The sequence below is a fragment of the Musca autumnalis genome, unplaced genomic scaffold (assembly GCF_047663935.1).
Source record: "Musca autumnalis isolate F117 unplaced genomic scaffold, ASM4766393v1 scaffold_4, whole genome shotgun sequence".
Classification (NCBI taxonomy): Eukaryota; Metazoa; Arthropoda; class Insecta; order Diptera; family Muscidae; genus Musca; species Musca autumnalis.
Window position 1 is genome coordinate 196,700,809 of NW_027411977.1, and position 24,322 is coordinate 196,725,130.

Below are 24,322 nucleotides of genomic sequence, written 5' to 3' on the forward strand. Positions count from 1 at the left end.
CTTTAAATGCATGTGAATCATTTAACAACCCACTAATGGGTATTTCCGTTTCCAACTCATGTTCTTATCCCCTACTCCCCATAACCCCCCTTTCATCCATTACCTACATCCCCATTCCTTTCTGCTTTCCTTTGGTATAGATATTCTTCTCTTGAAATAAATAAAAAAAAACAAAAGAAACACTTGCATTTCTTTGTAGTTTTTTTTCTTGTTTTGTTTCCCTCAATTGTGCTAGTATTATTTAAGCCATTTTTTAATAATTATGTTTTGTGTAATTTAATTATTTATAAATATGATTTCATGATTTTTTTATTATTATTGATTTTTCTTGTCTTTTTTAATTTCAATTGTGTTTCTTTTTTGATAATTTATGTGAATTTATTTTTTGTAATTTAAGTTATAATTATTAAAAAAAGCAGAATCAATTGATGAAAAAAGAAAAAAGCAAGACAAATGATAAAAAACGCAAATAAAGTTGCAAAAGAACCTAAAAGAATATATTGGGATTTTTATTTGGGCGGAGGTTTCAGACCATTCGGGCCATTATCGAGAGAATTGTGGAGAACAAAATTACAGCGTTGTAGTAAAGACCACCATGACTACTAAAATCTTTAGTGCGACAAGTGTATGAGGGAATAAGCCATAAATATTGGAACATTTCAGGGCCAGTATCTCAGGAAGTATTGGCTTCCCAAAACAAACAAATAGTGTTGAAGTTACAATCACAATGACTGCCCGCTATGGAAAGTTTAATACGACTGGAGAAGTGGCCTTAAACTGGATGAAAACACAAAACACCTGAAGCAACGTATGTGAGTCCATTCCACCTAACTTGACATTTTGGTGCCACAGGAACTATGGACATGGATGTTTTCTAAGAGAGTAAGAAACAAACATTATGCGATGTAATGATATTGTGGTCGTTTTCGCAAGTAGAGATGACTAGAACCAAAGCAGCCCTCCACAATACAGTCTGCCTTTTTATACAGACCGTTCCAAGATGGAACAAGATGTAGAGATGCACTTGCCATCAAATTTTGTAGATTTTTTCCGGAAACTAATTTGAAAGTTAAGTAGGGAAATTGCAGGCAGCGCCATCTACATTTGATTTTTGTCCCAGTTAATCGATTAACGCTTTAAGTTAGTATCATCCTTAGCTCTGCATTTTTGTTTTTATAACACGAATTGACTGGAAACTCGCTGGTTTTCATCAGCGAGAGATGGGTTTCGAGTCTTCATGACTTCTTAGCCTCTGCCATTTTGCTACTTACTTCATACCGGTAAAGTTTCACTTCAATGGTTTGTTTAACCTAATTTCTGTTCTGAGGAAATCAATATTCAAAAGTTGTTCGACATTTTTTTTTTGCTAAGTTTTATTGCGTATCAAGCTGGTGAGTTAGCAGGTGTAAAACTTCTTAATGTTTTAATGCAAACATCGATACACCGTTTAGATTCAGTGCGAAACATTGCAAAACCTTGTGATTGGAGAAGGCCTATTCGAATGATCTTTATGACTAATTGGGAATTATGTTGTAATCATCCTCTTTTGTCGTCACTAACTTTAATTATTAATTGAAGTGCCATCTCGTTTAATCGGTGAGTGTTTGATTCGGTTGTGTAACAGGGATTTTAGGAATTACAGCATTGTCTCTTTGCTCTTATTAGGATTGGCACCCAGCTTTAAATCAAATGTCATGTCGATGTGTGTGCACAACAACCAAAAGGGGCCATAAAAATACTGTTTTTTTGTTCACCGAAATCGAGCCAGTGAGACCAGCCAGCCTATCGATCATTTAGTTTGCCTATAGAACTGCGAAAACAGACAGCACATGTGTTTAAAAGTGGAATGCGAAAGAATATAAAACGGTAAAGAAGACCTGGAAATTTTAAGTTGTCCCCCAAACCGTGGTGATACAAAAGTTGCAGTCATATCAACAATTATTTTTATGATAAGTTGCAGATTGATGCATAAATAACAAAATCGTCGCTGAAACTCTCTTCGCCGCAAAAAAATTGTTAATCATCTTGTGAGCATAATTGAAATGTACATATTTGTAAGTTAGTTTGGCATGGACGGGAAAAAAAAACTAAGTAATTGCTTTTTACCGGCGCGTCTAGTGAACTTTCTAACTCTTAATTGTGGTGCGGAGGCACTTAAAACTATTCAAATTTGTTGAGCATTACAAGATTGTTTGTAGCCCATCGACCGGCCTCAATCGATTTCCGACCGTGTCGAATGTTAGTGATCATGCGATTAATTCTACGTCATATTTGAGTTATATTATAAATGCGCTTAACTCCTTCTACTTCAGCTAATGAATGCGGTCATATTCCACGAGTGCAAACAAAATTTACGCAGGAATCTAGAAATTTTGTAAATTAATTATTTTTTTTTTTTTTGTTCTAAATTTTTGAGAACTAGAATTTTCTCGAGTAATTTATCTTTGCTTGTTTAACTACGCAATTATTTAAGTTCCATGTGATTCATCATAATCTGAACTAAGGTCTAAAATATTAAGAATTTAAATCTGAATAGTTTTAAGCACCACTGAAAGGAAATCTCTTGGTACCTTATTCTTTATTGTGCCTTTGCCTCAACCCATTAACAGCTAGAGAATCTGACAAACGCACATTCATACCGGGGTATCAGTTTCATACATAATTAATAAAGAAGGAGGAATAAAACATAAAGTACAGATTTTGTTGTTATGGGCTATCCCCCCACTTTTCTGGTATGTGCATTTTGTCATATTCTGCTGCTGCTAACAGAGCTGAGAGATCAGTACAAGCACTCTGTAATCATTGTCACATTTCAGATTTGTCTAGCTCAGCGAAATCAAATCTAAAGGAAAAGTAAATCAATTTTTTTTGTAATTTGTGTATGGCGATCTCCTAACATCATCTTCAACTACAGAAAGGCCTTTCATCGTTGGAGCTGCGTGCCGGAGTTATAATGAGTAAGTGAGTACATATTTTTACTCTCTTTTTACCTCTTTTCCGTTATTTGTATCTTTACATTGAATTTTTGCCCCGATGGCAGATTAATCTGTTTGCTAAGCGAGGAAAAACATTAGAGTGGGTACCACAGGTTTTCTACATTGTAATATAATAATAATTTTAGATGACTTTTGTTGAGTCATAGCTAGTTGTTTTCTTTAGTGTGTAATATCATTTGCTAAGAATTAATACAGTAAGAGTATAGCACATTTAATGCAGATGCAGGTTCTTAAGTATATTATTAAGCGAATTTTTATTGTAAAACTTACAATTAAGGCATCATGAATTTTGAAATAAATCACAACAAATCTAATATGGATTCTGAATAAGCTCTTTATATGTCCTGTTTGATTTTCCGATAATCTAGATAGAGGAGTCACCCTCGTTTTAGGGGTCATGGGGTCAATTTGTGTTTTTTTAGGTGACAGTGACTATGACCAGGCTGGGTGGGCAGCATGGACTAACGCCACCTCAAAGTCCATGAATAAATAAGCCAATTACTTGCATACCTTTCTTCTTTCCCCTTCAATGATTGATCTTTAGCACGTATAACTAAAATGATTTTTTTTGTAGCAAGAACATAGCTAGTATGACATCGAACCTACCCCTCCGACGTGCTAGTAGGCCGGAACCATATACGTGCGCTAGCCTTTAGTATACTATTCCTCAGAAATGTTGGTTGCATGCTACAAAGATACCATCGCTGGAGTCTTCTGTGAAAAGTTAGGTCTTAAACACTCACATAAATTTGATCTTCGCGATTAGGAAAGTAGTAGATTTAATATAAAGTCTGGATGCAGAGATCTTTGAACAGGTTCTTCGTGGATAGCCGAGTCACTTGGCTATGAAATCCTTTAGCATGAAATCTGAGGACGTCCACCTAGGGATCAACACCCTCTATTAGAACGATAAAAAATGGGGGGGTGGACGTAGGAGTAGCTGAAAGATGGCACTCCTTTTCCCGATAATGGGGAAACGCAGTGGCAATGCATAGCACATTATCTTCAAACTACCGCAAATGTTATAAAATATCAATCTACACATTCTTGGTACAATCAAGAGTGCCATAATGCTACTGAAGAGAAGAACGCGACATACGGGGCAACCCAACAGTCAGTAGCCACACGAAACGCCAAGGAAAAATATAGGGAGAAGAAGAGGGAGGAGAAGCGTAATTGTAGAAGAAACAAGTAAAAAAGCGTTAAGTTCGGCCGGGCCGAACTTTTTATACCCCTCACCATAAAATATTCTCAACTAAAACGGAATAATTATATTCTTTCCTGTCCACAATTTTAGGCGGAGATATTTTGTGACCACTGATACCTAAATAAGGTAAACAAGTAAAAAAGTTTCTGTCGGCTTTGTCGACAGAGATATACCCTCAGCCCATGTGAAATGAAACACTTTTTGGATATTTGAACTTGCCGACAAAAATGTTGATTAGGATTAAAGTTCAAAAGTGTTGCGAGGGAGGTACTTAAAGGAATGGGCCGACATAGTCCATTATATAAGTGGATCTTATTTTGGGAGTCATAGCTTTTCAATAGATATCGCGCCCACTAGTCGTTTCAGTGGGTCATCGTATAACTTTTGGACCAGTATGCCAGGAAGCATGGACTTGTCCACGGAAAAAATAATATCGCTGTAAACAGGACCATATCGAACAGCATCGGTATGCATTTCCAAAGAATTTTCGAACAGACCCTAAACTGCACATGGACACAAATGTTGAACTTTTGTGTGGGAGGTATCATAAGGAGAGGACCGATATGGGCCATTTTAGAAGTTTAACTAAAGTTGGACAAAATGTTAAGAGATCCAAAGTTTGGACCAAATTGGTTGACCCGTTCAAGAGATATAGTGCATACCATTTTAGTGACATTTTTTAAATGTTGGGGGAAGTACCGGAAGTACCTGTGGACCGGTATTGCCCATCTTCGAACTGAAACTGAAGTTTGCATAGAATATGACGAAGGCCAAATTTTGGACCAAATCGGTTCGAGAGTTATCGTGCTCTCCATCCACTACATCTTGTGCCATTTTTACACCTTTCAGCCTTAGAACTTTCAGGCTATCTTCTCAGGAAGTATGGGCTTGCCCCTGATGAAACTTGTACCGTCGTTGTACCCATTATTTAACATAAATGTAGCCACAGCTTCCACGCAAATTAACTTTTAAGGCCAATATTTTTTGCCAAGTCTAAAAACATTTCATTTTATCTGAAAGTATTTAAATTGTATAATATTCAACTACATTTCGCGAGTTGTTAAAGGCTAAACCTTGGTTTCAACTATGTTAAATTTTCAAAAATATGTATTGCCCATATACCCTCGTTAGCATAAATGCTGAGGGTATAAAAAAGCATAAAAAATGTATTCAATCCGTAGGGAACCTTATTTGGGGCTATATCAAAGTGAAAATCGGGAGGTAAAGTTATATAGGGGGCTATACCTAAACATGGACCTATGTTGACGGTTTCTAGTGGAGATATTTTGTGATCACTGGAAACCTCAAACGTGAAATTACAGGTCTCAAAATGTAGTTAATATCCACAAAATACCGAAAATCGGGAGGTACCGTTATATGGGGGCTATACCTAACCATGGACTTATGTTTTTGATGGAGATGTTTTGTGATTACTAGGAACCTCTGTCAAATTACAGGTAGTTCGATCACAAATTTTAGCTAAAGTCCTCAAACTATCGAAAATCGAGAGGAACCGCTATATGGGGGCTATTCCAAAACATGGAGCTATGTTGACGGTTTTAGTGGAAAAACATTGTGACCACTGGGAACCCCAAACCTGAAATAAGAGATAGTTCGGTCAAAAAAATTTAGTTAAAATCCACAAAATACCGAAAATCGGGAGGTACCGTTATATGGGGGCTATACCAAAACATGGAACTATGTTGACAGTTTTTGGTGGAGATATTCTGTGATTACTAGGAACATCAACTGTCAAATTACAGGTAGTTTGGTCAAAATTTTCAGCTAATATCCTCAAAATACCTATAATCGGGAGGTACCGTTATATGGGGGCTATACCAAAACATGGAACTATGTTGACGGTTTTTGGTGGAGATGTTTTGTGACCACTGGGAACCCCAAACGTGAAATTACAGGTAGTTCGCACAAAAAATGTAGTTAAAATGCACAAAATACCGAAAATCGGGAGGTACCGTTATATGGGGGCTTACCAAAAAGTGTTCCGATATAGCCCATCTTCGAACTTGACTTGCCTATGGAACGATAGAGTGGTTACAACAGACGGACCTACAGACGGGCATGCACGCAGAGAAAAAAATATGTTTGATCCAACAATATTCCAAGAGCAAAATATGTATTGTTGACATATTGTTGGATTCCTCATGTAGTATTGTAAATCCAAAAATAGTTTGTGTCAACTGAACAATATTTCTCTCTTTTCTTCGAAAATTTGTTTCTCTTCTCTCGCTATTCGATGCCGTGTTGAAAAAACAATTTTGGTGAGTTGTGGTGTGTTTGTATGACATGCTGCCTTTACCTTTGTTTTTGTGTGTATGTACTTGTAAGACTCTTGTTTTTATTTGTTTCTGTTTTGTTTCATTCTTCTTTCTTTTCATGTTTGTTATGGTGTTTAATTATTCCTTATGTTGTGGTGGGTTCTTGTGGCTTTTTGTTTGTCTTTGTTGTCAGCCAATGCAGCAAACCATGTATTGTGTTCATCAATGATTGCAATATTATACGCGACATTTATATCCAAGTTATGCGAAAAGTGTATATGAGAAGTATATGCACTCAAATCAAAAATTTCTGGGCTGGTTTTCTGTATTGACAATACTTTTTGTAAACAAAATTAGATTATGATAGTTTCTAAAATCGGTATTGTTAACGATTTTAACAATATTGCGGAAATTCGAAAGTTGTTTTTGTTTTCTATGTTTGGAACAAAAGATGGTATTTTTGGATTTGGATTACAATGTTTGAACAAAACAAATACATTTTTGGAACCAAAACATATATTTTTGTTCCAACAAAAGCGAAAAATATTTTTTCTCTGCGTGTGTCTAGATCGTCTTAGAAATTTATCCTAATCAAGAATATATATACTTTATATGGTCGCAAATGATTAGTTCGATGTGTTACAAACAGAAAAACAAACTTAATATACCCTCCATACTATGGTGGAGGGTATACAAATAGCAGGAAAAATATGAGAGAGGACTCCGGAATCAGGAGTCAGAATGAAATCCGAAAATTTTCACAGAGTGTAAAATACTAGACTGAAGGGCATGATGCAGACACGTTATCCTGCGAAGATAAGGACGGGAAACTGGTAATTGATACAGATAACCTACTTAGGATTTGAAAGGAAAATTTAATCAAGCTGTTAATAAGGGGCGTGGGCGGCGATGAAGATACCCACGAACACTAGTGAGGTCTTGACATATCGTAATTGGCTGCATAACAATAAGGCAGCATTAGCTGATGGACTTCCAGCAGAAGTGTTCAAGACTGCACACAAAAAAGCCTCTCTAACATAAGTCCCAAACATATTTTGCAGCAAACATATATTTGTTCTGCAAACAAATGTATGTTTGGGTGCAAACAAATTATATGTTTGGTTGCAAACAAATACAAACCCAAAAGCCACAAAAAACAAAACAAACACATGCACCAGTGGGCGCTTACTGAGAGAAAGGGAGCGTAAATTTCAATGTAAAACACATTGAAATGTATGCTAATTTGCTCTCAGTAAGAACTCACTGGCTCTCTCTATCATATACACACAAATGGTGGTTGTTTATTGAAAGGGAGAGCAACAACAGACACATAGGTACATACAAAATTCCAAAGAAATACATAACACACTTCAATAAAAGAAAAACTGAATAAAATAATTTGTAAATAGTCACACTTTCAAAAAGAAAACAATATATAGAAACATCGTTGAACGCTTCTCCTTAGTTGTGAAATAAAACACATTTCCCTCAAAGTTAAAATCATCAGCGTGGAATCGGCATCTGGAATCAAATGATTATGTAATGTAATAAATAAATATGGATGTACCATATTTCAAATATACATATGCATGTATGTAATTACCAATATTATTTCGATTCAATTATAAAATGTATTGGGCATTTAATTTACTAAAAAGCACCATTTCTTTAAGAAAAGACAAAACACTGATTTATTCACTCACTTTACTGTCTTTACTCTACGATGATATTTAAAAAACTGAAGAAAAAAGAACAAGATAATTCATACCATTTTTTTTCTTTTGCTCTTCGCTTGTTACGTTGGTTAACAACAACAACAACAAAACAAGAAACACACGTGTTTGACGCATACACGCCACCAAAGTACCAAAGCCCCCTTCTTCGCTTCTACGTCTTCTATTATACCATACACACAGCTCTTTATTATAAAACAGCATTCCGCAGCCGCGAGAGCACTGTTGTTACTCTCTTTGACAAACATCCTCTCTCCACCCATGAAAAATAAGTTCTAACATAAAAAATATACAAAATGTTGCAAACATATGTTTGTTTGGACCCACTGTTTGAATCCAAACATATTTCTAACATATATTTTTCTGCGTGTGGTGGCGACATACTGTAAAGGAGTATCCATTACACTGCTCAGCAAAAGAAAAGAAAATAAAAGAAGTACTGCTATAGAATTGTTCCAATATTTTCAACCCTAGAATGCATGTGAAAACTATTATTCCAAACCAACATTTGTTTTTTGTAACACAAATATGTGCTTATTTTGGCTATAATATTCTAACTACTATCCCGATGATTATAAGTTTGGTCTCATATGATTCTCCGTGAAGTCTTTCTTTAAAACTGTTACTTTTTTGTAATTTTTAACGGGTAAATTTACCTATATTTTAAAAATTCGGATTACATTTAAAATTTTGTACATTTTTTGTAAATTCCGCGAATGCTGAGTAACATTTTACAAATATTATGCAATCTACTTAATGACGTCACTTCGTGATAACTTTTTAGTGACAATTGTGCTCAATAAAATAATTAGCTTTTTTATAATAATTTTTTCTTAAAAGCAGAAGTAAAACCGCTATAACATTTGTCTGCAACAACCGAAAATTTGCTCGCGAGCGGATTTGTACTGGGGAAATTTTTCTTAACCTATGTACCAAAAATCGTTAATGTAGCGCGAAAAGAAAAATTCAATTTTTTGGAAATGGAATATGAAATAATTGGCAACATTTCCCATATATTAAACGGCTTCGCCAAAAATTCACATGTCCTTTAAAGAAAAAGTGGAATTAATTATATCGCCATTTTTAATGCATTACATTGGTAACCCTGATCTCAAAAACAATTGTTTGCTGAAAATATGGCTAAGCCGTTGAAACTTTGTTGCTTATTCTCTTTTCTGATATGTGTTGATAATGTGTGCTGCAAAATATGAGTATGCGTGGCCGATGCTATTTTATTATAGCGACAATATCAAATAGCATCAGCATCGCTAGCAATATTTTTCTGAAATTTGTTGGTACATGTTGCCATTGTTCATTGTTTCATATTTCGAAGAAATTTTAGCAAGCAAAGCTGCAAAAATTCGGTGCTTTTGCTAATATGGCGTTAGCATTTTAAACCCTGGTCGTAGGATCTTCATATGAATGAAGATTTGGTTTATTGTAGATTTTCCAGGCCAAAAACCGATTCTACATTGCTTTATTTCCTTTGTTACACTTATTCACAACGGACTGTAATTACTAACCACACCGATTGACTCTAGTAAGCACACAGCTTGACTCTAGTAAGCACACACTTCTTCTATTAAAGTACAACAAGAACAATATACGAAGCGATAATTGCATGATGGATAACAGCAATAATAAAATAAACATGGAAAATGAGAACTGGAAAGATAAGAAAAATTCTACATGGTAGTTGTTGATATTAGGGCTGTCTGGTTACTTTCCTAGCAAGTATTGTCCAGCAAGAACTTTCTCAGAGAGTAAGGAGTTTTTATTCTCTTTTGCCAGAAAATTGTAAAAAGTAAACACACACCTTCCCAGCAAAAACCAGCAAGCAATCAGCTGACTTGCAAAAACAGAACAATTTGTCCGCCAATAAAGGAGCCAAAGGAAGCAAAAATGTTGTATTTTACTTAAAAAAAGGAAAAGACCCAAAAAGGATTTTTTCCACTTCGCAACTTTGTTCTCCGAAAAAACAATACAATTAGGTTTGCTATTTCCACAATAAAATTGTTTTTAATTCACAAACATAAATCACCGAATAATTAAAAACAGCTGATTGATTGTTTTTAGGAAGAAGAAGAAGAGTTACAAGTGCTTGCTAGAAGAAATTTGTTCAGCAAGAATTGGCAAACTCTCAGTAAAAGAACTGTCAACATGTCTCTCTCAATTCGCTCTCTTTTGTTGGCTTTTTGTGTTAACAGACGACTTCCAGCAACAATTGGTACAAATTGTTACAAATTGGGGTAACCAGACAGAGCGGTTGTCAAAATAGAGTAACTGCGTAATACAAATTTACGTTACAATTCAAATTTTTAAATTAACTAAATTAACGTGAACCTCTCAGTTACTATTATGTAAAACAACATTGACTGACCAAAGATCAGCAGTTAAAATAGTAGACAACCTCTTTGAGCCTTTTAATAGCAAACGAGGTTTCAGACAAGTCTATTGTGTGACTTATTTAACACTATGCTGGAAAAGGTAATACGAGATCCACTTGTATATACAAACAAGAAACAAAGGCGTTATGTTCGGCCGGCCGAACTTTCTATACCCCCACCTCAAGGTGTATTGAAGTAAAATGGAAAGTACTAAGCTCGTCACGTCAAGGCTTATTCCTAGGAGAAGTGGAACATGCTTACTGAAGAATATAACTATCTTTTAGACAAAGCTATATTCGAATGAGACATCAATGTTTTTTACCCATTTAAAGTAGGGAGGTACCTTCATATAAGGTATATATCAAAATATGAACGTATGTTGATGCCCATTAGAATCCAAAATACCGAATTACTGACACTTCAGTAGAAGAGTCCTTGAAAAGACTTCACATCGGGCGGTTTCTTCGGCCGATCATGCTGCGGGTTATCAAATTGAAGATTTGAAAACCCGATGTACGAAATTACAGCAAGATCGGCCGGGAGGAACCGACTAGTAGTTAACATTACTAGATACCTTAAATTTCAAATTAGATTTATTTTCGATCGAAAATGTAGGATATTGTAGTTAAAACATTCAAAATACCGAAAACCAGGCGGCACCGTTCCATGGGTGCTATATCACAATATACTGGAAAATTTCTGGGGGAAAGTTCTGTAGCCCACAAGAAGATTAAATTGCAATTTTCAGCGATTTCGGTGTGCTAATAAACCTAAAACTTTAAAATTCCGGAAATCGGAAGATACCGGTTTAAGAAGGCTTTATCAAAACGTGGACTTGTACATACTTACAAATTTGTGGGGAAACGTTTTGTAGCCCCAAAAATGGCAAAAACTAAAAGCTTGACAATAGCGAAAATTGGGCGGTGCCATTCTAAGGGGAGTTGCTTCAAAACAAATTTCGGGTGGGAATTTTTATACGCCCACCGAAGACTAAACACCAAACTTTCTGTAATTTTCAATACCAAACATCATAGGAGTAATAGAAACCACTGTATAAAATTACAAAGTTCTATCTTAAGTATTGAGAGCTGTATGTATCATGATTTCAACAGACGGACGGAGTACATGGTCACATCGAATTTTATGGTTTTCAAAATCGAAAAGTGAAGCAGTTTTAAGATGTTTAAGATAAATTCCGAAATAAAACAACAAAACACATCTTAAAAAATGTAATTTTTAATTTTTTTTTGTTTGGTAAAAACAAATGTTTCACACTGGTACAAAGGAAAATTGAATTGACATATTTAAAAAAAAAAAAATTAAGAAAAAAATAGTAATCATTCGAATCCCATTAATCATCAAATCCCATTATTGATCGTAGTTTAATACAACAAAATTTCAGAAAAATCGAAGAGTACAATCTTTGTTAAAAATTTATTTTAAATATTAAATAGCTAAAATTGCATCCAAGCTCACTGTGCAAATAGTTTTTCCATATTTTGTTAACTAGCTGATAGATAAAACAATAAAAAGATTTTTTTTCAAATTGGACCAATATGAAAGAAGTTCTGAGTATTTCTTTGCATATAGTTTTCAACATTATCTTTGGAGCCGTTAATCAAAAAAATCTAAAAATATACTAAAATGTTGTGCTGATAAGCAGCATCACCACAGCTAAAAATAAAGGAAATCAAAAACCACTTGTTGAAAAATTGTCCGAACCTGATCTATGTCTGCAAGAAATATTAAGATACGCAACGTTTAGACCAAATCGGTTACTCCCTTACACGACATTTTAGCGAAAATGTTGGAACTTTTTTTAGGGAGGTACCCGAAGGAGTGGGCCCATATGGCCCATCTTCGAATTTAATCTAAGCGTGGACAAAATATTACGAGATATTTCGAATTTGGGAAATTGGTTCGAGAGTTATCTGACACATCATCCATCTTAGAGGGTTAAATGGACTCATAATTATCTGAAACAGATTTCGTCCAAACCATTATTTCGATGAGGTACATTTTTGATCGTATCTAAAGATTGTATAATAATACATGCCTTAAAAATTACATTATACATGTAAACTTGTTTGACGCATAGAACCCTTGCTCATTTTCCGAATATTTTTAAGTGTTATTAAAATATCTCAACACTTTCAAAAATCATATCATGTAAAACAATATTTTCATTAATTTGGTAGCACATACTACGTATGTATGTTTTAACTCCCCCTTTCAAAATAGGACATGAAGGTAACTTATGTTTACACACAACATTTTTGCACGTCACGTGACTGCAACGCATTGTTGTTACCTTTTCAGTTGGCATTTACATTAACTAGAATTCCATAAAAGGGGAAAGTTTCCCCCGCTTCTCGGCAAGTCAATAAATTTGCGTGTTCTGTATGACTTGAATGATTTACCATTTTGTTGAGTTTATCTGATTTAATTTAACTAATAGAGTGATTTTTAACAACAACAAGTTGCGCATATTTGAAATCAAAATAAAATTAAAAATATTATCAAAGGGGAGTTAGGGAGTAAATATGGAAGGTAAGGGGAGAAATCAGTTAAACGATTAGTCAACAATAACACACAGAGGACATATCGGAAAATATGTGACAGCCTGTTGTAATCGGAATTAAAGTAAGGACTATTTTCATGCGAAGGTTGCATTTCGAAAAGGACATGTGGGAAATGCAATTTATTTAGCAAATTATAGGCATTAGTTTGATTTTGTGGTAGATGGTAGTGATTTGAGTGGACGGTCAATACTTTGGTAATCTGAAAATAAAAATCAGTGAATTTTTAAATAAATTAAATTGCAAGGAAATAAAGAGGTGAACAGTAGTGCGGTTGTGAAACAAGATAAGGACAATCGTCGATGAAGGACACTTGTAGTTTGTCCATAGCTTTTATTTAGATTTCTGAGTGAAATCGGACACTATTTCAAAAAGTGGTTTTTGATTTCCTTTATTTTTTGCTGTTATCAGCAAATCTTGAAAACCTAACAAAAAATAAAAATAAATATGTGACCAGAGCATCTATATATCACAAAAATGGTAAAACCTAGGAACAAATCATGTCGGCCAATCCTCTAGAGAATTTTCACAGCTACAACATTTTCTTTAGCCCCATTTCGATAGGACTTGCGGTTTCCAAGCAAAAACCTAAAATAAACCTACCCCATTTTCGAAGTGGATCTTATTTTGGCAGTCATTCCTCTCGATAGATAACGCGCCCACAGTTATTTCAGTTGGTTACAGTATAACCTAGAGGTTTAGGACCAGTATGTAAGGAAGCATGGACTTGCCCACAAAATAACATAATATCGTTATAAACAGGACCACAAGCAGTAGCATCGGAATAATTTCCCAAAGAATCTTCGAAAAGATCCTAAACTGCACTTAAACAAAACATATGACGGTTTTACTTATTTATAATTAATCAAATACTAACTCTTAGTAATATGAAGCTACTTATGTAAACAAAATAATTTTTCCTTTTTATTAAACATTAAATATCATCTGTTCCAAGAAAAACAAAAAACATACATTTCATTTTGACCCCTTTTCACCAATGACACGACGAGAGAGCATTTGCTTCAATCTCTGGAAAGTGAAAAAGACATTTCATCACGTGCTGTTTGAATAATTTCGATACGCTAATAAACGCTCACCGACAGCCTTTGTCGGCACAGATCAAAAGCCGCGGCAAAAGAATCTCCATTAAAAAGCAACAAAAACAAATACCCAGTGACAAAAACGAAAAAAATTAAGTCCTTGAATTACATGTGAAAATGTCGATCAAAAACAATGAACTAAGCGATCCTCGCTCCCAATTGAATTGTTTTGCAAATTTTTTTCGATGACCAAAAGCAGTTCAATAAAAATGTATTTTTGGTTAAAACCCCGTTTTGTTGTTGTTGCATTTTATAATTTTTACTGATCAATTTGTTAAATACCTGACGTAGTTAAACGTACTCCAAATGAAACTGCCACATTCGCACTTGAAATGAGAATGAATGACGAGGAGAGGATCGAATGAAAGGATGCTGGTACGAGTATTGTTGTTGCTTGTAATTTGTGGCCAATGATTGGCAATGATCGACAACAATGAAGTGACGATCATGAAGATGATGATGAGTTGAATGGGAATTGTAAGATTTGATATCCCGTGATTTGCTGCTGTTGTGTCCATCTTATTGGGACTGTGAGTGAGATTTATTTTTTCGGTAATTCTGGGTTTTTTGTTCAAAAAAGCTGTTACTTAGCCAAAGCGGCAGCTGTAATTTTGGGGTAATTGTCATCAATTGTGGAAGCGTTTTTTCACATTTCCCATTGAACTCCATTGAGAGTTTTCGATTAAAGCAATTCCTCACATCGAAAAAGATGAAGAAAACAACTGTTTACCAGAGTATTGATTATTTTTTAAAGTGCTGATTAGTAAAGCTCTTTAAAGTGTTTTCAGTTGCATGATGACATTGTGATCCTGACCAGACTTGGTTTGGGAGGCCATAGAACGAGCGAACGGCTGTGTAATACAGCGGCATTTTACAAAAAGCCTAATTATTGATGAATTCCTTAAAGCAAAAATTTGTAACGATCAAAGGAAAAAATATCAATGATCGAAGTGCAAAAAAGCTTCAAAAAGTTTATTTGGAATCTGCCGAACAACATCAATCCAAAGCCCAGCCAAAATTTTGGTTTATAGGAAAAGAGTTTTCTTTTTTAACAAAATCAAGTTTCCAAATATTTATTTTCCCATCCGGGACAGAGTAGAAGGGAGGTGGCAATTTATTTGAAATGTTGTTAATTATTAGTTAAAAGATCTCACTTCATTCATTTTAAACGCTGCCAATAAGAATGTCATTTACAACACTTTTTTGGGGGGATTTAGGGTTGGGTAACCGAAACAATATTGGGGACATGGAAAAAATACTTTATTGACTGTTGACTGTTTTTGTTATGTCCGTCTGCCCCTCTCATAAAAACCAATACCAACAAATTACTCATTCCAATAATTTTAAATATTTATGTACTTTTTGATGAATAATTGCCACTGGCGCAGAGTTTTAAAAGGCGGCTGGCTCATCGAGCTATTTGGCACACAATTTGTAAACGCTAAAAGATCAAAGAGTAGTCTGAAATTTGGATTTTAACATTCTTTATGCTTTTTTTCGTTGTTGTTTCTTCACATATCTTGGGCAAGGTCATTCTTTAACTGTTCTAAACTATTGCTGATCCTTTGCCTCAATAAGAATAATTTAATACTGTTCTTAAATAGCGAAAAAGCCAATTTGTTTAACTTATTGGCGGCAAACTTCTTAAAGGAAATATTTAAAATAGTTTTATATTTATTCCATTGGATGCATATGGTAATATTCAAAAAAGTTTTACAATCGTTGAAGTTGAGGTTCACCATTTAATAAGTCGCGAACTGTTAATATATTTTATAAAATATGGATACGTTTATATTAATTGAAGTGTTTTAGCCAAGATCTCATAATATGGACCATAACAAATAATTTTCGTGGAAGCTGCGTTGGTGGTAATATAAAAAAATGGGAAAAATGTGTTGAAGTAATCAAGTTTTTTTGTGTTCTTTCTTGATTTCTGGCCAAACCACGCAAAATTCAAACCTGTGCTCAAAGAAAGAACTAAAGAATACCCCTTGGGAAACATGGTTCTAGTGCATGACTTTTCGATATATACATCACATCCCACTAAAATTGATGCTGATATTTTGAAGTTTTGATTTCAGTGTTTTTCGAATTTTTCTTATAATTATATGGTGCAACTGGATAATATTTTCAAACTAGTTACAGGATTTTAGAACTCGCGATTCCACGTCGTTCGATGTATACCTCATGAGTGTGCTCCCTACAGCTTCCTAGTAATAGGAACCCAAAGGCCAAAATTTGGTGCGTAAATTTTCTGAAAAAACCTATTTTTTGGCTTTAAAATTTACAACTGTCGTACAGGTACCCCTGAACCCCGCGTGATTTTAGTTTTTTTACGTGCCGGATCTAATAAGACCTTTCGCGTTCGAATCCATCCACTAAAACGCCGGATATAGATACCTTGAAAGTTGCAAATTCTGCAAAAATATATTTTGACAATTCCGCGAATTGAACCGCGATTTTCTTTGATTATTTTTACATAAATGTAATCCTTTATACGCGATTATAATATTTGCCAAAAAGGTGTGTCACAGATTACAAAGATTCAGGAGTAATATCCCTATTTATCCCAAAATAGAATGTGGTGGCACATCCGCAGTTAATAGGGGGGCCATTGAAATCGGATGCACCTTATAATCATATGCACATCGCGTAATTTTTGCCCACTTGAAGGTTTTTTGAATAGTAAGATGCAACTGATGGCACACTTTGGCCGCTGAATGAAACATGGGAAAATCCATGCATATTAATAGACATAGACTCCCTGTATCCGAAAAGCACATGCACCTCAACTGATTTAAACGGATTCGCGAATTACACGCTTTTTAACTTTTGTGTTTTTTCTTTGATTGTGATTTCAATATTACTCTGTACTTCTTATTTCTATTGCTTATCACAGAAAGCAAATATACTTTCACGATGACCAATTACTTTTTTCTTAGAAGTTTAAGCAAAATACTTCAGGATTTGGATGGAAATTTAGCGAAATAATGGAACCAACATTTATTTTTCAAATTTTTCGTATTTAACCAAAAATATATTTTTGAAATAATTTCCAACAATCAGTTTCCGTTCTTTGTTGTTGCTGTAATATGCAAGTTATAAGCGCGATCTTTATAATTTTGGTCTCACATTTTTCTACGCGTTGTCTAGATTCTGTACGTATTTTTAAATTATTTTTTTAGAGATTTTTTGGCCTCTGATTTAGAATAAATAAAATTTATTCCAAGATTTCTTCAATATTTTTTGATTTTCCGCGAAAATAAAAATAAATTTAGCAAATATTTTAGCATCTACGGATAGATATCAAATGCTGCTAACGATTCATATATACATGTTCTTATTACAGCACAATAGGAATTTTTAAATATTTTTTCTTTACAAGAGAGTAAAACCGCATATAACTTTTGAGTGCAGCATCCAATTTTGTGAACGCGAACAGATTTGAAACCACGATTTTTTTCGTAACCCATGTACCAAAAATGGCGGATGTGCTCGCCAACAAAGTTTTTAATTTTTTTTCTATGTAATTGTAAAGGAAATTTGAAATTTACCATATATTGAATGGCTAAAAAGAAACTTAAAACAGTTGTATTCTTTTTAATATTTTAAAACAAAGAAAAGTCTTTAGTTTTTGCATTTTGTTCTGTATTTCAGAACAAAAGTGATTTAAACTAAATATAAACAAGTAAAAACGTATTAAGTTCGGCCCGGCGTATTAAGTATACCCTCCACCATAAAATATTCTGAAGTAAAACGGAATAATTATTTTCTTGCCTGTCCACAATTTTAAGAGGAGATATTCCGTGACCACTTATACCTAAATAAGGTAAAAAAATCATAAAAAATGTATTCAATCGGTCGGGAACCTTATATGGGACTAAATCAAAGTATGGACCTATGTTTTTGGTGGAGAAGTTTAGTGACCACTGGGAAACTCAAATATCGAATTGCAGATACTTGGATCAAAAATTGTAGCTAAAATCCAAAAAACCGAAAAGCGGGAGATACCGTTACATGAGGGCTCTACCAACACATGTATCTATGTGGAAAGTTTTTCAAATTACAGATAGTTGGGTCAAAAATGCCGAAAATGGGGAGGCACCGTTTAATGGGGGCTACACCAAAACATGAAACTACGTTGGCAATTTAAATAGGGGGTGGCTATACAAAAACATGGACCTATGCTGACAGTTTTTGGTGGAGATGTTGTGTGACCACTGGGAACCTCAAATGTCGACTTACAAATAGTTCGGTCGAAATTTGTAGCTAAAATCTTCAAAATACCGAAAATTTGGAGGTACCGTTCCATGGGGCTATACCAAAACATGGACCTATATTGACAGTTTTTGGTTGAGATGTTTTGTGACCACTGGGAACCTCAAACGGCAAATTATAGATAGTTCGGTCGCAAAATGTAGCTACAATCCTCAAAATACCGAAAATAGGGAGGTAACGTTATATGGGGGCTATTCGAAAACGTAGACCTCTGTTCACAGTTTTTGAATGTGATATTTTGTTATCACTACGAATCTCAACTGTTAAATTACAAGCAATTCGGTGAAAAATTTTATCTAAAATCCTCAAAATACCAAAAATAAGGAGGTACCGTTGTATGGGGGCTATACCAAAATATTGACCTATTTTGACAGTTTTAGGTGGAGATGTTTTGTGAACCTCAACTCTCAAATTACAGGTAGTTCGGTCAAATTGTTTAGCTAAAATCCTCAAATGTTGACGGTTTTTAGTGGAGATATTTTGTGGAACCCCAAAAATGAAATTACAGGTAGTTCGGTGAACATTTTTAGCTAAAATCCTCAAAATACCAAAAATCGAGAGGTACCGTTATATGGGGGCTGCACCAAAACATGGACCTATGTTGACAGGTTAAGGTGGAGATGTTTTGTGATTACTAGAAACCTTCACTGTCAAATTACAGTTTGGTCAAAAATTGTAGCTAAAATCTTCAAAGTGGGGCCTATACCAAAACATGGACCTATGTTGATGGTGTTAAGTGGAGATATTTTGTGACCACTGGGAACCCAAAACGTGAAATTACAGGTAGTTAGGTCAAAAAATGTAGCTAAAATCCCCAAAATACCGAAAATCGGGAGGTATTGTAATATGGGGACTATACCAAAAAGTGGTCGGATATAGCCCATCTTCGAACTTGGCCTGCTTATGGACACTCGGGTGCAAAAATATAGCGCTCTAGCACAATTATTGCGAACGCTAGAGTGATTACAACAGACGGACAGACGGACATTGCTAGATCGTCTTAGAATTTTATACTGATCAAGAATATATATACTTTATATGGTCGCAAATGATTAGTTCGATGTGTTACAAACAGAAAAACAAACTTTATATACCCTCCATACTATGGTGGAGGGTATAAAAAGTATCAGTCGGCTTTGCCGACAGAGATATACCCTCAGCCCATGTGAATTGAAACACTTTTTTTGGACATTTAAACTTGCCGTTCAAACTAGAGCTGACAAACCATCGATATTCCCAACATTAGATATTTTCGATATAATGTTTTAAAATATCGATTGCTATCCATATTATCGTTAAGTTGTCATCGCCATTAATTTGGAGATACAAATGGCGGAAATGTCAATGATTTTCTTGAAATTATGCAAAAGTAGTTCATAGAAATGTAAAGGAGAATAAACAACTGCTTTTATTTTATAAAAAATGTAAAAAATACATTTAATTTTACGGAAAAATGTGTATGTGTGACTACGGACATACTTTCTTACACACACATAACAGAAAAGCAGCGAAATTACTATTTATTTCAATGGATTTCAGGTTATGGGTTTTTATTCCGATAATATCGATAGGCCAAACTATCTATCGATATTGAATTTTTAAATCATAATCGATATTATCGATAGTGCCATCGATTTTTGCCAGCTCTATCATGCAACCGCAAAATGTTTTGTGGTTGCTGGACGGTTGGACAGTTATCGATAACTGCGAAATGTCGACATTCAAAACTGACATTAGATGTGTTCCTTTACTTACCTGAGGTTACCATTTTTAACCTGCAATGCGTTCCTCAACCCCGAAAAGTGTCAAAACTGGAAGCAATTTTTAAGAGAATGAGAGGGGAGAGAGAGCGGAAATGGTTTTCTCTTCTTTCTGCAGGTAAAAAATGGCAGATCTGATTTTTCGACTTTTGTTTGACGATTATTTCACAATGAAGAAGAAAATGGACGAAAAACAGAAGAAAAAGTCGAACGCTGACAAAACTAAATTAAAAATTGTGAAATAAAAGACGAAAACTGATTTTTTATGTTTCTTTTGACATTGCTGCCAGATCTACCATTTTCCGTTCCTTTACTTTTCTGGTAAAAATGTGAGAGAGCAATTATGACCAATTTTGACACTTTTCTCTTTTACCACTCTTACCATTAAAAAAGTAAAGGAACAAAGCTATTGTGTACCCAGCTTAATATGGAGAAGAAATTGGCGGAAATGTCAATGCTTGACATTTTGCACAAGTAGTTAACAGAAATGTAAAGGAGAATAAACAATCGCTTTTATTTTATAACAAGTGAGCCAAGGCTATAGTCGGGTCGGGGCCGACTATTTGATACCCTACACCACTTCCCCTGTGCATAAGCTTTTGACTGGTAAAATTGAAATAGCTTAGCGCCTATGCTCTGAATGTCTTCATTAATACAGGTCAATTTTATTGAAATTCGTTTAAGTGCATCGTCAGAATAACTCAAATAAAAAAATGGAAAAGTGGGATGTATGCCAACTATCAACCATCACATTCCGACCCCTGAATAATATCCGACCATTACCAAAATCAATAGGTTTATTCCTCTGTGGGACCCCCATTAACACCCAAAATTTCGTGACGATCCAATCAAAATTACGACGTGTAGCGTGATTACAAAAAATTAAAAAATAGGACGTATTACCGACTATTGCTATGTCTCCGTTATTTGGCCACATACGCCAACATGCTTTACATCATTGTAAAGATGGGATTTTCTACTTTCATAGTCGGACTTTGCTTTTGGAAGGTCCCCAACCAATGGTGTGCTATTCGTCATTATTATTAAAATCGCAAAACTGAGAAGTTGTGTTTTAATAGCGGCTATTGCAATATCTTCATTGTTTTACCACCTACGACAAGCTACGTTACATAGTTGCGAAGGTGATATTTTCTACTTTCATCAGCAGGTTTTGCTTTTGATATACCCCTTATAGAAGCGGAGATATTAGCTTTGAAATAAAACGTTGACTTTTTCTCCAAATAAGTTGTTTGCCCATTCCGACCCCTGAATATTATCCGACCATCACCAAAATCAATACGCTTCGTCCTCTGTAGGACTCCCATTAACCCCCAAAATGTCGTGACGATCCGGTCAAAATTGCGACCTGTAGCGTGATTACAAAGAAATGGGAATGTGTTAACGACTATTGCGATATCTCCGTTATTTGCCCACCTACGCCAACCTACTTTGCATCATTGTAAAGATGGGATTTTCTACTTTCATCGTCAGACTCTGTTTTAGGAAGGTCCCCAACCAAAGCTGTCATATTCGTCATTGTTATTAAAATCGCAAAAATGAAAAGTTGTGTTCTATTAACGGCTATTGCGATATCTTCGTTGTTTGACAACCTACAACAACCTACTTTACATCGTTGCAAAGGCGATATTTTCTACTTTCATTAGCAGGTTTTGCTTTTGGCATATCCCCTATAGAAGCTGAGATATTCGGTTTGGAAAAAAACATTGCTTTTTCTCCAAAAAAGTTTTTTGCACATTCCGACCCCTAAATATTATCCGACCATCACCAAAATAAATAGGCTTTTTCCCCTGCGGGACCCCCATCAACACCCAAATTTTGGTGACGATCCGATCAAAATTACGACCTGTAGCGTGATTTCTTTAAAAGTGGAAAAATGGGATGTATTACCGACTATTGTGATATCTCCGTTATTTGGCCACCTACGCTAACCTACTTTGCATCGTTGTAAAGACAGGATTTTCAACTTTCATAGCCAGGTTTTGTTTTTGGAAAGTATCCAACAAAAGCTGTGTTATTCGTCATTAGAATGAAAATCGAATAAATGAAAAGTTAGGTTCTATAAGCGACTATTGCGATATCTTCGTTGTTAGACCACCTACGACAACCTACCATACATCGCTGTGAAGGTGACATTTTCTGCTTTCATTAGCAGGCTTTCTCTTTAATATGCCCCTTATAGATACGGAGATATTCGCTTTGAAATAAAACGTTGACTTTTTCCGAAAATAAGTTTTTTGCCCATTCCGACCCCTGAATATTATCCGACCATCACCAAAATCAATAGGCTTCTTCCCCTCCGGGACCCTCATCAACGTCCAAAATTTGGTGACGATCCAATCAAAATTGCGACCTGTAGCGTGATTACAAGGTTTAGATGGACAGACGGACAGACGGACGGACGGACGGACTGACGGACGGACACACATAGCCAGATCGACTCAGCTCGTCGAGACATTCATTTTGGTATATATAAGTATGGGTCTACGACCATTTTTTCGATGCGTTACAAACTTTTTGGCCAAAACCAACTTATAATACCCTCCCCACATAGTGGTGTAGGGTATAAAAATATAAAAAAATACATTTTACTTTTCCGAAAAATGTGTACGTGTGACTACGGACTTACTTTCCCAGACACACAAAACCGAAAAGCAGCGAAATTTCTATTTATTTCAATGAATTTTAGGTTGGGGGTTTTTGTTCCTATAATATCGCTAGGAAAAACTGTCTATCCATATTTAATTTAAAAAATCAATTTTATCGATAGTGCCATCGATTTTTTGCCAGCTCTAGTTTGACTGCGGGCTTAGTCCCGGTCCATACTATAGTAATTTCATTAAAAAACTTCATGAAATTATGCGTTTCGAGATAGAGTTCCATTGTAGAGCAAAATCATAAAATTGTTGTAGTGGAGAATTCGACCTAAGAACGCCTAATTTCATGAAACTTTTTAATGAAATTTATTCTAGTGTGGACCTAGACTTACTTTCTCACACACACATAACCGAAAAGCAGCGAAATTTCTATTTATTTGAATGAATTTCAGTTTAGGGATTTTGGTTCCGATAATATCGATAGGCAAAACTATCTATCGATATTGAATTTTTAAATAATAATCGATATTATCGATAGTGCCATCGATTGTTTGCCAGCTCTAGTTCAAACGTGTTGCGGAGGAGGTACTTAACCAATATCGTACCGAGACAATTTTTTTATTTATTTTTTAAAAACAAAGCACTTTTTTAGTGTAATTAGGACCCACTGATGTCAAAAACCAAATCAAAAATTTTTTCCGAAAAGTGGTGTTCGAAATTTCGAACACTGATGCTTAGCTATATGTTCTTATATGTATAGAAGTAAAATAAAATTGATTTATTTGCCGTTTTATTGACATATTTCACCATTTTTGTATGAAAAATGGTTGAAAATTGTGTCGAGACTTCTTTGGACCTACAAAACTTTTCCCCGAAATATGTCAGCACTGATCCACGTTTTGGATTGCCCCTAGAACTGTACCGCCTGATTTTCGGGAGATTTCAAGATTACAGAAATGGCTGTAAATTAATACATATTTAGTATTTTTGAGGCTACTTAACTTTCCTCCAGAAATTTGTCATCATAGGTCCACGTTTTATATAGCCTCCGTTGAATGATACCTAACGATTTTAGGGTATTTCAGGATTTCAGCCGCTCTATCCCTTAGAAATAGCTGAAATTTAGTATTTAGTCTTATATGGTGCTATAATAACTTTTCCCCGAAATTTGTCAGTAAATTTCCACGTTTTGATATACCCATCGATATGTAGGTTAAGTACCAGCATTCGAAATTTCGAACAGCCAACTTTGCACATCTTTAAAGTCGCGCTTGCGCATGTAAATCATGTTCTCTATATTTTGTGAAACGGCTACATATATTGGCAATAATTCCCCATGATTACTTTCATTCAGTAAAAGAAGTAACCGATACCTTTATGAAGGTCGAAGG

At 35.0% G+C, this 24,322-nt stretch overlaps 1 long non-coding RNA gene across 1 annotated transcript in view; it reads right to left on the bottom strand.

Moving 5' to 3' along the window:
* The window catches only part of LOC141400970 (uncharacterized), a 449,243-nt gene that overhangs the window by 311,234 nt on the left and 113,687 nt on the right, over nucleotides 1-24,322 (bottom strand). The window lies entirely within an intron of this gene.